We start from the raw sequence: 13,530 nt of genomic DNA on the forward strand, positions 1-13,530 counted from the left end.
GTCGGGACAAGCGACCGTGGTGGGGGCGTTGTGAGAGAAAGGCCCCGCGCGGCTGGGCCGGCTGTTCGCCTTGGGCCAGCCCTGACGGCTCTGGGTGGGTGGGGCAAGAGGGGGCCTCGCAGGAGCCCCTGTGCGGCGAGGGATCCAGAACGCTGCCTCCGCGACAGGGCGGAGGACCGGAGGGTGTCCCAGGATCGTGCGCCCTGGGCCCTGACGCCTCGGAGCACTCCCTGCTCCGAGCGGGCCCGATGTGGTGGAAGCTCGGGAGCGCGGGAGCCGGGGGAAGGCCGCGGGCTGGCGGTGACGGCCGCAATCCGGCGGGCACGGCCGGGCCGGGCCGGGCTCTTGGGGCAGCCAGGCGCCTCCTTCGGCGTCTACGGCCATACCACCCTGAACGCGCCCGATCTCGTCTGATCTCGGAAGCTAAGCAGGGTCGGGCCTGGTTAGTACTTGGATGGGAGACCGCCTGGGAATACCGGGTGCTGTAGGCTTTTTCTTTGGCTTTTTGCTTTTTCTTTCCTTTTCTTCCAGACGGAGTCTCGCTCTGTCGCCCAGGCTGGAGTGCAGCGGCGCCATCTCGGCTCACTGCAAGCTCCGCCTCCCGGGCTCATGCCATTCCCCGGCCTCAGCCTCCCGAGTAGCTGGGCCTACAGGCGCCCGCCACCACGCCCGGCTAATTTTTTCTATTTTTCCTAGAGACGGGGTTTCACCCTGTCAGCCGGGATGGTCTCGAGCTCCTGACCTCGTGATCCACCCGCCTCGGCCTCCCAGAGTGCTGGGATTACAGGCGGGAGCCAGCGCGCCCGCCCGGCCTGCTGTAGGCTCTTTTGGCTTCCCCGCTGCCTCCCTTCCCCCTACAGTCGCCATGCTTGCCAACCTCCCCTGACTCTGCTCCCCCTTTACCGCCCACCTACACCCCCGCCGCAGCCGCAGCCGGGGTCCTCCTCCTGGGGCTCCGCCCCTACTGCACGCCGGGCAGCAGCATCCCACCGCTTCCGCCTCGCCGCCGCCCCGCCAGGAGCCCGGCTCCAGCCTTCCCGGGAGGGCAGGGGGCCGGACCCCAAAGGCGCAGCCGCGGGTTCCCTGCCGTTCGCGGTACCTTCCCGCTCCCGGAACGCCCAGGCGATTCAATTCACCCGTCGGGCGCCGTCGTCGCACCCTTCCAAACCGGGGGAAGGGGCGGGCAGGGGCAGCGGGAACCACAGACGCCAGCCAAGACCTCGGCTCCAGAACGCATGGGCTGCTTTACCCGGGGGAAGGACGTTGCTTCGCCAGCCACCAGGAAAACAGTCCCTGTGCACCCGGGATTCCCAATGCCCCCCACTTCGTGTCGACGACTCCAGTCCCGAGGACACGCCAGAGACCCAGGCCTCCGGGCCCGCCCGGGGCCACGGCTCCCGCCAAACGGGCGGGCACGCTCTGCAAATCTCGGGGCCCGCCGCAAGGCACCCAGAGCACAGGGAGGTGCCAAGAAAGGCAGGAGCCTACGAAACCCACCTCCAAAGCAAGCAATTCATCCAAGAAAAAGCCCGTCTCCGCGCTCCGTTGCTCCTCTCGCACGGACCGCCTGGCCCCCGTGTTCTGGCGCAGCCCAAGCCCCCTCCACCCTACCCCGGCCTGCTCAAGAGGGCGCTGCCTAACGGAGCCGGGCGCTTCCTCTCTAAGGCTCTATCGCTCTCGCTCTCTAGCTCCCTCCGCCTCTCTCTTCTAGGTTTCCCCCTGGACCTCGCGCTACTTCTGTCGTTTTCCCTCTGTCTCTCTGTCTCTCTCTCTCTCTTTCTCTGTCCCTCTCTCTTTCTCAGCCTCTCTGTCTGTCTCCTTCCCTCTCGCCCTCGCCTGTCTCTCTCGATCGCTGTCTCTCTCCCTCCCTCGGTTTCTATCTCTCCATCCATCTCGTCCTTGCTCTCCTCCAAGCCGCGTGTGTGTGTGCGTGCGCGTGCGTGTGCGTGTGCGTGCGTGTGTGTCTGTGTCTGTGTGTGTCTCTGTGTGTCTGTGTGTGTGTGTGTGTGTGTCCGCGCGAGCGCGTGCGAGCGCGCCCGCGTGTTGTCTCTGTGTGGGGGAGTGGATTTGCTCCTGGTGGTGGTGGGGTGTGTCTGGGTTTCTCTCAGGCCCTCTCACCCGAGATCAGGCCGCCGCCTCTAGTGCCAGCGCGGGGCAAAACAGGGCCACCCCCCGACCGGCTACACCCCACGCCCTCTTGCCCCCCGGCCGGGTCTTGGTCGGGACAAGCGACCGTGGTGGGGGCGTTGTGAGAGAAAGGCCCCGCGCGGCTGGGCCGGCTGTTCGCCTTGGGCCAGCCCTGACGGCTCTGGGTGGGTGGGGCAAGAGGGGGCCTCGCAGGAGCCCCTGTGCGGCGAGGGATCCAGAACGCTGCCTCCGCGACAGGGCGGAGGACCGGAGGGTGTCCCAGGATCGTGCGCCCTGGGCCCTGACGCCTCGGAGCACTCCCTGCTCCGAGCGGGCCCGATGTGGTGGAAGCTCGGGAGCGCGGGAGCCGGGGGAAGGCCGCGGGCTGGCGGTGACGGCTGCAATCCGGCGGGCACGGCCGGGCCGGGCCGGGCTCTTGGGGCAGCCAGGCGCCTCCTTCGGCGTCTACGGCCATACCACCCTGAACGCGCCCGATCTCGTCTGATCTCGGAAGCTAAGCAGGGTCGGGCCTGGTTAGTACTTGGATGGGAGACCGCCTGGGAATACCGGGTGCTGTAGGCTTTTTCTTTGGCTTTTTGCTTTTTCTTTCCTTTTCTTCCAGACGGAGTCTCGCTCTGTCGCCCAGGCTGGAGTGCAGCGGCGCCATCTCGGCTCACTGCAAGCTCCGCCTCCCGGGCTCATGCCATTCCCCGGCCTCAGCCTCCCGAGTAGCTGGGCCTACAGGCGCCCGCCACCACGCCCGGCTAATTTTTTCTATTTTTCCTAGAGACGGGGTTTCACCCTGTCAGCCGGGATGGTCTCGAGCTCCTGACCTCGTGATCCACCCGCCTCGGCCTCCCAGAGTGCTGGGATTACAGGCGGGAGCCAGCGCGCCCGCCCGGCCTGCTGTAGGCTCTTTTGGCTTCCCCGCTGCCTCCCTTCCCCCTACAGTCGCCATGCTTGCCAACCTCCCCTGACTCTGCTCCCCCTTTACCGCCCACCTACACCCCCGCCGCAGCCGCAGCCGGGGTCCTCCTCCTGGGGCTCCGCCCCTACTGCACGCCGGGCAGCAGCATCCCACCGCTTCCGCCTCGCCGCCGCCCCGCCAGGAGCCCGGCTCCAGCCTTCCCGGGAGGGCAGGGGGCCGGACCCCAAAGGCGCAGCCGCGGGTTCCCTGCCGTTCGCGGTACCTTCCCGCTCCCGGAACGCCCAGGCGATTCAATTCACCCGTCGGGCGCCGTCGTCGCACCCTTCCAAACCGGGGGAAGGGGCGGGCAGGGGCAGCGGGAACCACAGACGCCAGCCAAGACCTCGGCTCCAGAACGCATGGGCTGCTTTACCCGGGGGAAGGACGTTGCTTCGCCAGCCACCAGGAAAACAGTCCCTGTGCACCCGGGATTCCCAATGCCCCCCACTTCGTGTCGACGACTCCAGTCCCGAGGACACGCCAGAGACCCAGGCCTCCGGGCCCGCCCGGGGCCACGGCTCCCGCCAAACGGGCGGGCACGCTCTGCAAATCTCGGGGCCCGCCGCAAGGCACCCAGAGCACAGGGAGGTGCCAAGAAAGGCAGGAGCCTACGAAACCCACCTCCAAAGCAAGCAATTCATCCAAGAAAAAGCCCGTCTCCGCGCTCCGTTGCTCCTCTCGCACGGACCGCCTGGCCCCCGTGTTCTGGCGCAGCCCAAGCCCCCTCCACCCTACCCCGGCCTGCTCAAGAGGGCGCTGCCTAACGGAGCCGGGCGCTTCCTCTCTAAGGCTCTATCGCTCTCGCTCTCTAGCTCCCTCCGCCTCTCTCTTCTAGGTTTCCCCCTGGACCTCGCGCTACTTCTGTCGTTTTCCCTCTGTCTCTCTGTCTCTCTCTCTCTCTTTCTCTGTCCCTCTCTCTTTCTCAGCCTCTCTGTCTGTCTCCTTCCCTCTCGCCCTCGCCTGTCTCTCTCGATCGCTGTCTCTCTCCCTCCCTCGGTTTCTATCTCTCCATCCATCTCGTCCTTGCTCTCCTCCAAGCCGCGTGTGTGTGTGCGTGCGCGTGCGTGTGCGTGTGCGTGCGTGTGTGTCTGTGTCTGTGTGTGTCTCTGTGTGTCTGTGTGTGTGTGTGTGTGTGTGTGTGTGTCCGCGCGAGCGCGTGCGAGCGCGCCCGCGTGTTGTCTCTGTGTGGGGGAGTGGATTTGCTCCTGGTGGTGGTGGGGTGTGTCTGGGTTTCTCTCAGGCCCTCTCACCCGAGATCAGGCCGCCGCCTCTAGTGCCAGCGCGGGGCAAAACAGGGCCACCCCCCGACCGGCTACACCCCACGCCCTCTTGCCCCCCGGCCGGGTCTTGGTCGGGACAAGCGACCGTGGTGGGGGCGTTGTGAGAGAAAGGCCCCGCGCGGCTGGGCCGGCTGTTCGCCTTGGGCCAGCCCTGACGGCTCTGGGTGGGTGGGGCAAGAGGGGGCCTCGCAGGAGCCCCTGTGCGGCGAGGGATCCAGAACGCTGCCTCCGCGACAGGGCGGAGGACCGGAGGGCGTCCCAGGATCGTGCGCCCTGGGCCCTGACGCCTCGGAGCACTCCCTGCTCCGAGCGGGCCCGATGTGGTGGAAGCTCGGGAGCGCGGGAGCCGGGGGAAGGCCGCGGGCTGGCGGTGACGGCTGCAATCCGGCGGGCACGGCCGGGCCGGGCCGGGCTCTTGGGGCAGCCAGGCGCCTCCTTCGGCGTCTACGGCCATACCACCCTGAACGCGCCCGATCTCGTCTGATCTCGGAAGCTAAGCAGGGTCGGGCCTGGTTAGTACTTGGATGGGAGACCGCCTGGGAATACCGGGTGCTGTAGGCTTTTTCTTTGGCTTCTTGCTTTTTCTTTCCTTTTCTTCCAGACGGAGTCTCGCTCTGTCGCCCAGGCTGGAGTGCAGCGGCGCCATCTCGGCTCACTGCAAGCTCCGCCTCCCGGGCTCACGCCATTCCCCGGCCTCAGCCTCCCGAGTAGCTGGGCCTACAGGCGCCCGCCACCACGCCCGGCTAATTTTTTCTATTTTTCCTAGAGACGGGGTTTCACCCTGTCAGCCGGGATGGTCTCGAGCTCCTGACCTCGTGATCCACCCGCCTCGGCCTCCCAGAGTGCTGGGATTACAGGCGGGAGCCAGCGCGCCCGCCCGGCCTGCTGTAGGCTCTTTTGGCTTCCCCGCTGCCTCCCTTCCCCCTACAGTCGCCATGCTTGCCAACCTCCCCTGACTCTGCTCCCCCTTTACCGCCCACCTACACCCCCGCCGCAGCCGCAGCCGGGGTCCTCCTCCTGGGGCTCCGCCCCTACTGCACGCCGGGCAGCAGCATCCCACCGCTTCCGCCTCGCCGCCGCCCCGCCAGGAGCCCGGCTCCAGCCTTCCCGGGAGGGCAGGGGGCCGGACCCCAAAGGCGCAGCCGCGGGTTCCCTGCCGTTCGCGGTACCTTCCCGCTCCCGGAACGCCCAGGCGATTCAATTCACCCGTCGGGCGCCGTCGTCGCACCCTTCCAAACCGGGGGAAGGGGCGGGCAGGGGCAGCGGGAACCACAGACGCCAGCCAAGACCTCGGCTCCAGAACGCATGGGCTGCTTTACCCGGGGGAAGGACGTTGCTTCGCCAGCCACCAGGAAAACAGTCCCTGTGCACCCGGGATTCCCAATGCCCCCCACTTCGTGTCGACGACTCCAGTCCCGAGGACACGCCAGAGACCCAGGCCTCCGGGCCCGCCCGGGGCCACGGCTCCCGCCAAACGGGCGGGCACGCTCTGCAAATCTCGGGGCCCGCCGCAAGGCACCCAGAGCACAGGGAGGTGCCAAGAAAGGCAGGAGCCTACGAAACCCACCTCCAAAGCAAGCAATTCATCCAAGAAAAAGCCCGTCTCCGCGCTCCGTTGCTCCTCTCGCACGGACCGCCTGGCCCCCGTGTTCTGGCGCAGCCCAAGCCCCCTCCACCCTACCCCGGCCTGCTCAAGAGGGCGCTGCCTAACGGAGCCGGGCGCTTCCTCTCTAAGGCTCTATCGCTCTCGCTCTCTAGCTCCCTCCGCCTCTCTCTTCTAGGTTTCCCCCTGGACCTCGCGCTACTTCTGTCGTTTTCCCTCTGTCTCTCTGTCTCTCTCTCTCTCTTTCTCTGTCCCTCTCTCTTTCTCAGCCTCTCTGTCTGTCTCCTTCCCTCTCGCCCTCGCCTGTCTCTCTCGATCGCTGTCTCTCTCCCTCCCTCGGTTTCTATCTCTCCATCCATCTCGTCCTTGCTCTCCTCCAAGCCGCGTGTGTGTGTGCGTGCGCGTGCGTGTGCGTGTGCGTGCGTGTGTGTCTGTGTCTGTGTGTGTCTCTGTGTGTCTGTGTGTGTGTGTGTGTGTGTGTGTGTGTCCGCGCGAGCGCGTGCGAGCGCGCCCGCGTGTTGTCTCTGTGTGGGGGAGTGGATTTGCTCCTGGTGGTGGTGGGGTGTGTCTGGGTTTCTCTCAGGCCCTCTCACCCGAGATCAGGCCGCCGCCTCTAGTGCCAGCGCGGGGCAAAACAGGGCCACCCCCCGACCGGCTACACCCCACGCCCTCTTGCCCCCCGGCCGGGTCTTGGTCGGGACAAGCGACCGTGGTGGGGGCGTTGTGAGAGAAAGGCCCCGCGCGGCTGGGCCGGCTGTTCGCCTTGGGCCAGCCCTGACGGCTCTGGGTGGGTGGGGCAAGAGGGGGCCTCGCAGGAGCCCCTGTGCGGCGAGGGATCCAGAACGCTGCCTCCGCGACAGGGCGGAGGACCGGAGGGCGTCCCAGGATCGTGCGCCCTGGGCCCTGACGCCTCGGAGCACTCCCTGCTCCGAGCGGGCCCGATGTGGTGGAAGCTCGGGAGCGCGGGAGCCGGGGGAAGGCCGCGGGCTGGCGGTGACGGCTGCAATCCGGCGGGCACGGCCGGGCCGGGCCGGGCTCTTGGGGCAGCCAGGCGCCTCCTTCGGCGTCTACGGCCATACCACCCTGAACGCGCCCGATCTCGTCTGATCTCGGAAGCTAAGCAGGGTCGGGCCTGGTTAGTACTTGGATGGGAGACCGCCTGGGAATACCGGGTGCTGTAGGCTTTTTCTTTGGCTTTTTGCTTTTTCTTTCCTTTTCTTCCAGACGGAGTCTCGCTCTGTCGCCCAGGCTGGAGTGCAGCGGCGCCATCTCGGCTCACTGCAAGCTCCGCCTCCCGGGCTCATGCCATTCCCCGGCCTCAGCCTCCCGAGTAGCTGGGCCTACAGGCGCCCGCCACCACGCCCGGCTAATTTTTTCTATTTTTCCTAGAGACGGGGTTTCACCCTGTCAGCCGGGATGGTCTCGAGCTCCTGACCTCGTGATCCACCCGCCTCGGCCTCCCAGAGTGATGGGATTACAGGCGGGAGCCAGCGCGCCCGCCCGGCCTGCTGTAGGCTCTTTTGGCTTCCCCGCTGCCTCCCTTCCCCCTACAGTCGCCATGCTTGCCAACCTCCCCTGACTCTGCTCCCCCTTTACCGCCCACCTACACCCCCGCCGCAGCCGCAGCCGGGGTCCTCCTCCTGGGGCTCCGCCCCTACTGCACGCCGGGCAGCAGCATCCCACCGCTTCCGCCTCGCCGCCGCCCCGCCAGGAGCCCGGCTCCAGCCTTCCCGGGAGGGCAGGGGGCCGGACCCCAAAGGCGCAGCCGCGGGTTCCCTGCCGTTCGCGGTACCTTCCCGCTCCCGGAACGCCCAGGCGATTCAATTCACCCGTCGGGCGCCGTCGTCGCACCCTTCCAAACCGGGGGAAGGGGCGGGCAGGGGCAGCGGGAACCACAGACGCCAGCCAAGACCTCGGCTCCAGAACGCATGGGCTGCTTTACCCGGGGGAAGGACGTTGCTTCGCCAGCCACCAGGAAAACAGTCCCTGTGCACCCGGGATTCCCAATGCCCCCCACTTCGTGTCGACGACTCCAGTCCCGAGGACACGCCAGAGACCCAGGCCTCCGGGCCCGCCCGGGGCCACGGCTCCCGCCAAACGGGCGGGCACGCTCTGCAAATCTCGGGGCCCGCCGCAAGGCACCCAGAGCACAGGGAGGTGCCAAGAAAGGCAGGAGCCTACGAAACCCACCTCCAAAGCAAGCAATTCATCCAAGAAAAAGCCCGTCTCCGCGCTCCGTTGCTCCTCTCGCACGGACCGCCTGGCCCCCGTGTTCTGGCGCAGCCCAAGCCCCCTCCACCCTACCCCGGCCTGCTCAAGAGGGCGCTGCCTAACGGAGCCGGGCGCTTCCTCTCTAAGGCTCTATCGCTCTCGCTCTCTAGCTCCCTCCGCCTCTCTCTTCTAGGTTTCCCCCTGGACCTCGCGCTACTTCTGTCGTTTTCCCTCTGTCTCTCTGTCTCTCTCTCTCTCTTTCTCTGTCCCTCTCTCTTTCTCAGCCTCTCTGTCTGTCTCCTTCCCTCTCGCCCTCGCCTGTCTCTCTCGATCGCTGTCTCTCTCCCTCCCTCGGTTTCTATCTCTCCATCCATCTCGTCCTTGCTCTCCTCCAAGCCGCGTGTGTGTGTGCGTGCGCGTGCGTGTGCGTGTGCGTGCGTGTGTGTCTGTGTCTGTGTGTGTCTCTGTGTGTCTGTGTGTGTGTGTGTGTGTGTCCGCGCGAGCGCGTGCGAGCGCGCCCGCGTGTTGTCTCTGTGTGGGGGAGTGGATTTGCTCCTGGTGGTGGTGGGGTGTGTCTGGGTTTCTCTCAGGCCCTCTCACCCGAGATCAGGCCGCCGCCTCTAGTGCCAGCGCGGGGCAAAACAGGGCCACCCCCCGACCGGCTACACCCCACGCCCTCTTGCCCCCCGGCCGGGTCTTGGTCGGGACAAGCGACCGTGGTGGGGGCGTTGTGAGAGAAAGGCCCCGCGCGGCTGGGCCGGCTGTTCGCCTTGGGCCAGCCCTGACGGCTCTGGGTGGGTGGGGCAAGAGGGGGCCTCGCAGGAGCCCCTGTGCGGCGAGGGATCCAGAACGCTGCCTCCGCGACAGGGCGGAGGACCGGAGGGTGTCCCAGGATCGTGCGCCCTGGGCCCTGACGCCTCGGAGCACTCCCTGCTCCGAGCGGGCCCGATGTGGTGGAAGCTCGGGAGCGCGGGAGCCGGGGGAAGGCCGCGGGCTGGCGGTGACGGCTGCAATCCGGCGGGCACGGCCGGGCCGGGCCGGGCTCTTGGGGCAGCCAGGCGCCTCCTTCGGCGTCTACGGCCATACCACCCTGAACGCGCCCGATCTCGTCTGATCTCGGAAGCTAAGCAGGGTCGGGCCTGGTTAGTACTTGGATGGGAGACCGCCTGGGAATACCGGGTGCTGTAGGCTTTTTCTTTGGCTTTTTGCTTTTTCTTTCCTTTTCTTCCAGACGGAGTCTCGCTCTGTCGCCCAGGCTGGAGTGCAGCGGCGCCATCTCGGCTCACTGCAAGCTCCGCCTCCCGGGCTCATGCCATTCCCCGGCCTCAGCCTCCCGAGTAGCTGGGCCTACAGGCGCCCGCCACCACGCCCGGCTAATTTTTTCTATTTTTCCTAGAGACGGGGTTTCACCCTGTCAGCCGGGATGGTCTCGAGCTCCTGACCTCGTGATCCACCCGCCTCGGCCTCCCAGAGTGCTGGGATTACAGGCGGGAGCCAGCGCGCCCGCCCGGCCTGCTGTAGGCTCTTTTGGCTTCCCCGCTGCCTCCCTTCCCCCTACAGTCGCCATGCTTGCCAACCTCCCCTGACTCTGCTCCCCCTTTACCGCCCACCTACACCCCCGCCGCAGCCGCAGCCGGGGTCCTCCTCCTGGGGCTCCGCCCCTACTGCACGCCGGGCAGCAGCATCCCACCGCTTCCGCCTCGCCGCCGCCCCGCCAGGAGCCCGGCTCCAGCCTTCCCGGGAGGGCAGGGGGCCGGACCCCAAAGGCGCAGCCGCGGGTTCCCTGCCGTTCGCGGTACCTTCCCGCTCCCGGAACGCCCAGGCGATTCAATTCACCCGTCGGGCGCCGTCGTCGCACCCTTCCAAACCGGGGGAAGGGGCGGGCAGGGGCAGCGGGAACCACAGACGCCAGCCAAGACCTCGGCTCCAGAACGCATGGGCTGCTTTACCCGGGGGAAGGACGTTGCTTCGCCAGCCACCAGGAAAACAGTCCCTGTGCACCCGGGATTCCCAATGCCCCCCACTTCGTGTCGACGACTCCAGTCCCGAGGACACGCCAGAGACCCAGGCCTCCGGGCCCGCCCGGGGCCACGGCTCCCGCCAAACGGGCGGGCACGCTCTGCAAATCTCGGGGCCCGCCGCAAGGCACCCAGAGCACAGGGAGGTGCCAAGAAAGGCAGGAGCCTACGAAACCCACCTCCAAAGCAAGCAATTCATCCAAGAAAAAGCCCGTCTCCGCGCTCCGTTGCTCCTCTCGCACGGACCGCCTGGCCCCCGTGTTCTGGCGCAGCCCAAGCCCCCTCCACCCTACCCCGGCCTGCTCAAGAGGGCGCTGCCTAACGGAGCCGGGCGCTTCCTCTCTAAGGCTCTATCGCTCTCGCTCTCTAGCTCCCTCCGCCTCTCTCTTCTAGGTTTCCCCCTGGACCTCGCGCTACTTCTGTCGTTTTCCCTCTGTCTCTCTGTCTCTCTCTCTCTCTTTCTCTGTCCCTCTCTCTTTCTCAGCCTCTCTGTCTGTCTCCTTCCCTCTCGCCCTCGCCTGTCTCTCTCGATCGCTGTCTCTCTCCCTCCCTCGGTTTCTATCTCTCCATCCATCTCGTCCTTGCTCTCCTCCAAGCCGCGTGTGTGTGTGCGTGCGCGTGCGTGTGCGTGTGCGTGCGTGTGTGTCTGTGTCTGTGTGTGTCTCTGTGTGTCTGTGTCTGTGTGTGTGTGTGTGTGTGTGTCCGCGCGAGCGCGTGCGAGCGCGCCCGCGTGTTGTCTCTGTGTGGGGGAGTGGATTTGCTCCTGGTGGTGGTGGGGTGTGTCTGGGTTTCTCTCAGGCCCTCTCACCCGAGATCAGGCCGCCGCCTCTAGTGCCAGCGCGGGGCAAAACAGGGCCACCCCCCGACCGGCTACACCCCACGCCCTCTTGCCCCCCGGCCGGGTCTTGGTCGGGACAAGCGACCGTGGTGGGGGCGTTGTGAGAGAAAGGCCCCGCGCGGCTGGGCCGGCTGTTCGCCTTGGGCCAGCCCTGACGGCTCTGGGTGGGTGGGGCAAGAGGGGGCCTCGCAGGAGCCCCTGTGCGGCGAGGGATCCAGAACGCTGCCTCCGCGACAGGGCGGAGGACCGGAGGGCGTCCCAGGATCGTGCGCCCTGGGCCCTGACGCCTCGGAGCACTCCCTGCTCCGAGCGGGCCCGATGTGGTGGAAGCCCGGGAGCGCGGGAGCCGGGGGAAGGCCGCGGGCCAGCGGCTCGGGGGTCCCCGATTCGAGCCCCGCGGCCCCGGGCTGGCGGTGACGGCTGCAATCCGGCGGGCACGGCCGGGCCGGGCCGGGCTCTTGGGGCAGCCAGGCGCCTCCTTCGGCGTCTACGGCCATACCACCCTGAACGCGCCCGATCTCGTCTGATCTCGGAAGCTAAGCAGGGTCGGGCCTGGTTAGTACTTGGATGGGAGACCGCCTGGGAATACCGGGTGCTGTAGGCTTTTTCTTTGGCTTTTTGCTTTTTCTTTCCTTTTCTTCCAGACGGAGTCTCGCTCTGTCGCCCAGGCTGGAGTGCAGCGGCGCCATCTCGGCTCACTGCAAGCTCCGCCTCCCGGGCTCACGCCATTCCCCGGCCTCAGCCTCCCGAGTAGCTGGGCCTACAGGCGCCCGCCACCACGCCCGGCTAATTTTTTCTATTTTTCCTAGAGACGGGGTTTCACCCTGTCAGCCGGGATGGTCTCGAGCTCCTGACCTCGTGATCCACCCGCCTCGGCCTCCCAGAGTGCTGGGATTACAGGCGGGAGCCAGCGCGCCCGCCCGGCCTGCTGTAGGCTCTTTTGGCTTCCCCGCTGCCTCCCTTCCCCCTACAGTCGCCATGCTTGCCAACCTCCCCTGATTCTGCTCCCCCTTTACCGCCCACCTACACCCCCGCCGCAGCCGCAGCCGGGGTCCTCCTCCTGGGGCTCCGCCCCTACTGCACGCCGGGCAGCAGCATCCCACCGCTTCCGCCTCGCCGCCGCCCCGCCAGGAGCCCGGCTCCAGCCTTCCCGGGAGGGCAGGGGGCCGGACCCCAAAGGCGCAGCCGCGGGTTCCCTGCCGTTCGCGGTACCTTCCCGCTCCCGGAACGCCCAGGCGATTCAATTCACCCGTCGGGCGCCGTCGTCGCACCCTTCCAAACCGGGGGAAGGGGCGGGCAGGGGCAGCGGGAACCACAGACGCCAGCCAAGACCTCGGCTCCAGAATGCATGGGCTGCTTTACCCGGGGGAAGGACGTTGCTTCGCCAGCCACCAGGAAAACAGTCCCTGTGCACCCGGGATTCCCAATGCCCCCCACTTCGTGTCGACGACTCCAGTCCCGAGGACACGCCAGAGACCCAGGCCTCCGGGCCCGCCCGGGGCCACGGCTCCCGCCAAACGGGCGGGCACGCTCTGCAAATCTCGGGGCCCGCCGCAAGGCACCCAGAGCACAGGGAGGTGCCAAGAAAGGCAGGAGCCTACGAAACCCACCTCCAAAGCAAGCAATTCATCCAAGAAAAAGCCCGTCTCCGCGCTCCGTTGCTCCTCTCGCACGGACCGCCTGGCCCCCGTGTTCTGGCGCAGCCCAAGCCCCCTCCACCCTACCCCGGCCTGCTCAAGAGGGCGCTGCCTAACGGAGCCGGGCGCTTCCTCTCTAAGGCTCTATCGCTCTCGCTCTCTAGCTCCCTCCGCCTCTCTCTTCTAGGTTTCCCCCTGGACCTCGCGCTACTTCTGTCGTTTTCCCTCTGTCTCTCTGTCTCTCTCTCTCTCTTTCTCTGTCCCTCTCTCTTTCTCAGCCTCTCTGTCTGTCTCCTTCCCTCTCGCCCTCGCCTGTCTCTCTCGATCGCTGTCTCTCTCCCTCCCTCGGTTTCTATCTCTCCATCCATCTCGTCCTTGCTCTCCTCCAAGCCGCGTGTGTGTGTGCGTGCGCGTGCGTGTGCGTGTGCGTGCGTGTGTGTCTGTGTGTGTGTGTGTCTCTGTGTGTCTGTGTGTGTGTGTGTGTGTGTGTGTGTGTCCGCGCGAGCGCGTGCGAGCGCGCCCGCGTGTTGTCTCTGTGTGGGGGAGTGGATTTGCTCCTGGTGGTGGTGGGGTGTGTCTGGGTTTCTCTCAGGCCCTCTCACCCGAGATCAGGCCGCCGCCTCTAGTGCCAGCGCGGGGCAAAACAGGGCCACCCCCCGACCGGCTACACCCCACGCCCTCTTGCCCCCCGGCCGGGTCTTGGTCGGGACAAGCGACCGTGGTGGGGGCGTTGTGAGAGAAAGGCCCCGCGCGGCTGGGCCGGCTGTTCGCCTTGGGCCAGCCCTGACGGCTCTGGGTGGGTGGGGCAAGAGGGGGCCTCGCAGGAGCCCCTGTGCGGCGAGGGATCCA

General features: G+C 67.2%; 6 non-coding genes across 6 annotated transcripts; all 6 read left to right on the forward strand.

The window, feature by feature from the left end:
• The first annotated feature begins 372 nt into the window (after positions 1–372).
• Positions 373–491, forward strand: LOC129138390 (5S ribosomal RNA). Its single transcript, XR_008541625.1, has one exon. It is a non-coding gene; the product is annotated as a 5S ribosomal RNA (ribosomal RNA).
• Positions 492–2,590: 2,099 nt separating this feature from the next.
• LOC129138389 (5S ribosomal RNA) lies at positions 2,591–2,709 on the forward strand. The gene has a single exon (XR_008541624.1). It is a non-coding gene; the product is annotated as a 5S ribosomal RNA (ribosomal RNA).
• A 2,107-nt stretch (positions 2,710–4,816) lies between these two features.
• Positions 4,817–4,935, forward strand: LOC129138387 (5S ribosomal RNA). The gene has a single exon (XR_008541622.1). It is a non-coding gene; the product is annotated as a 5S ribosomal RNA (ribosomal RNA).
• A 2,107-nt stretch (positions 4,936–7,042) lies between these two features.
• Positions 7,043–7,161, forward strand: LOC129138386 (5S ribosomal RNA). The gene has a single exon (XR_008541621.1). It is a non-coding gene; the product is annotated as a 5S ribosomal RNA (ribosomal RNA).
• A 2,099-nt stretch (positions 7,162–9,260) lies between these two features.
• LOC129138385 (5S ribosomal RNA) lies at positions 9,261–9,379 on the forward strand. Its single transcript, XR_008541620.1, has one exon. It is a non-coding gene; the product is annotated as a 5S ribosomal RNA (ribosomal RNA).
• Positions 9,380–11,529: 2,150 nt separating this feature from the next.
• On the forward strand, positions 11,530–11,648 carry LOC129138384 (5S ribosomal RNA). The gene has a single exon (XR_008541619.1). It is a non-coding gene; the product is annotated as a 5S ribosomal RNA (ribosomal RNA).
• The last annotated feature ends 1,882 nt before the right edge of the window (positions 11,649–13,530 follow it).

This window comes from Pan troglodytes, chromosome 1 (genome assembly GCF_028858775.2).
Source record: "Pan troglodytes isolate AG18354 chromosome 1, NHGRI_mPanTro3-v2.0_pri, whole genome shotgun sequence".
NCBI lineage: Eukaryota > Metazoa > Chordata > Mammalia > Primates > Hominidae > Pan > Pan troglodytes.